The sequence below is a fragment of the Rattus rattus genome, chromosome X, assembly GCF_011064425.1.
Source record: "Rattus rattus isolate New Zealand chromosome X, Rrattus_CSIRO_v1, whole genome shotgun sequence".
Lineage (NCBI taxonomy): Eukaryota > Metazoa > Chordata > Mammalia > Rodentia > Muridae > Rattus > Rattus rattus.
Window position 1 is genome coordinate 53,254,644 of NC_046172.1, and position 2,654 is coordinate 53,257,297.

Genomic DNA, 2,654 nt, shown 5'->3' on the forward strand with positions numbered 1-2,654 from the left:
CACATTCACTGGGGGTTCAGTCTTAGCAGGACCCAGGGCTTCCCCCTTCCACTGGTGATCTTACTAGGATATTCATTGCTACCTATGAGGTCAGAGTCCAGGGTCAGTCCATGTATAGTCTTTAGGTAGTGGCTTAGTCCCTGGAAGCTCTGGTTGCTTGGCATTGTTGTTCATATGGGGTCTCAAGCCCCTTCAAGCTCTTCCAGTCCTTTCTCTGATTCCTTCAACGGGGGTCCTGTTCTCAGGTCAGTGGTTTGCTGCTGGCATTGGCCTATGTATTTGCTGTATTCTGGCTGTGTCTCTCAGGAGCGATCTACATCTGGTTCCTGTCAGCCTGCACTTCTTTGCTTCATCCATCTTATCTAGTTTTCCACGCTTTTGATCATGGTGTTTCATCACAGCAATAGTAACCCTAACTAAGACAATATGGTAGTATAAGTGTCCCTGAAAGGAGGCTCTGGTAGGCCACTGTGTAAAGAAGTGAGCAGTGAAGGTGAAGCCTGGGCTGCAATGGAGACCCCAAGATGTTGAAGGTGCCAGAGCCATGGAATATCTGTAAAGATGAGTGAGTGGAATTAGACACACACACACCACACACACACACACACACACACACACACACACACACACACACAGGGGGGGCAGAGGCAGAGACAGAGAGAGACAGTGAGAGAGAGAGAGAGAGAGAGAGAGAGAGAGAGAGAGAGAGAGGAGGGAAGGAGGGAGGGAAGGGAGGGAGGGAGAATGAGAGGGAGAAAGAGGGAGAGAGAGAGGGAGAGGGAGAGAAGGGAGGGAGGGAGAGAGAGGGACAGGGACAGAGACAGGAACAGGGACAGGGACAGGGACAGGGACAGGGACAGGGACAGGGACAGGGACAGGGAGAGATTTCAGGCAGCAAAGCTAGAGGGGCTGAACCACCTAAGCCATTTAAAACCAAAGTTCCAGCTACAAGATTTGGTGTTTTTCCTGCTTGGTTTTATTTTGGTGTTCATTTTGGTTCTATTCTTTCTCACTATATTTTCATTCCTTCCTACATTTTAGAATGAAACTGTATACTTTGGGACATAGAACATTGGAAATAAGCAATTTTTAATTTTCCAGTGGGAGGGTTCACAAATAAGAGACTGCCTTGAGGCTCAGAAGACTCTTTGAACTTTTTAGGAGTATTGAGACTGTTGAAGACTATAAGGACTTTCGGAATAGGCCTAAAGGATTTTTACATTTATCACAAGATACCCCATGAGTCTATGGGGAGGAGAAGTGGAATGTTGTGCTTTGAATATGCAATGCCCCTTCCTTATAAGCTCATGTGTTTGAACTCCTGGTTCCCAGATGGTGCCATTGTCTGTGAAGATTATGGGATCTTTAGAAAATATAGTCTTGCTGGAAAAAGTATGGCATTTTATGACCTGATCTCATTAATCACTCCCTGCTTTTTCAGTGCAGAGTTAATATCACCTGCTGGATTTCGGTCCTTGCCACAGTACTTTTCTGTATGTTACCATATCTTTCTCACCATGAAAGATTATATTCCTATGTAATTGTAAACCAAGATAAACCTTTCCTCTCTTAAATGTTGAGAGTCCATGATATTTTATCAGAGCGACAGAAAAGAAACAAATACACATGCATTTCACTTGATATTTAGAAAGGTACAAATTATATCAAATGAAGGCTTGCATTGTCAATGCATGTGACCTTTAGCCCTGACATTATTATACCACTTTTGTTCCCCAATCTCACTATTCCTCTCCCTATGTCTATGCTTCTTCATTCATAGCATAAGAAAAAAAATCCTTCCGTTGTTTCCTAGTGAGCTTTCAGTGATGAAACTATAGCATTTCCAGTTTATACTGAAGCTGTCTTGTGGCAAATATTTTATCCCAAACCCTCCCTAAAGGCAGGAGGAGACTCATAAGATTAATTAATACAGTTCTCCTTTTCAAGATAGGTGCAGTAGTTTGAATGAGAATGGCCCCATAGGCTCATATGTTTAAATACCCAGTCCCCAGTTAGTGGAACTGTTTGCTAAGGTTTAGGAGGCATAGCCTTGTGGGAGGAGGTGTGTCACTAGGGGTGTGAATCAAGATGTGAGCCCTCAGACACTGCTCCAGTGCCGTACCTGCCTGCTTGTTGCCATCTCCCTTACCACAAAGATCATTGACTTACCCCTGAAACTGTAAGCCCTTAAATGAACTCTTTCCTCTATGTGTTTTCTGGTTTATGCTTCCTCAGCACAGAAATACAAAGGTAACTAAGACACTAGGACATAGTGCTCTTCTTTCTTTAGGAGATGATGTTCACCTAGAATCAGTTCTGAAATAAAAACAAAGCAAGATTGTAACGAGCATAGAAAGTGCAGCTTAAGTGTAAAATAACTTGATTAAAATGTTATTACACCCAAGGCTGCACCTAATAATTAAAACTTAGTAACATTACTTACTTAAAATAATCAAACTCAGCTTTAGAATCCAATAACAGGGAGAGATACCTTGCTGCCTGGTCGGGGTGGGCACTCCCTGAGGCTGCAGGCGGAAGACCACCAGCCTGCCCACCCTGCCCATCCGACCCAAGAGGAGGCTGTACAGGCCTCTGGGTTCCTGTGGGGAGGGCCCAGGAGCAGCAGGAGCCCTGCCTGAGACACCGCCGGATCC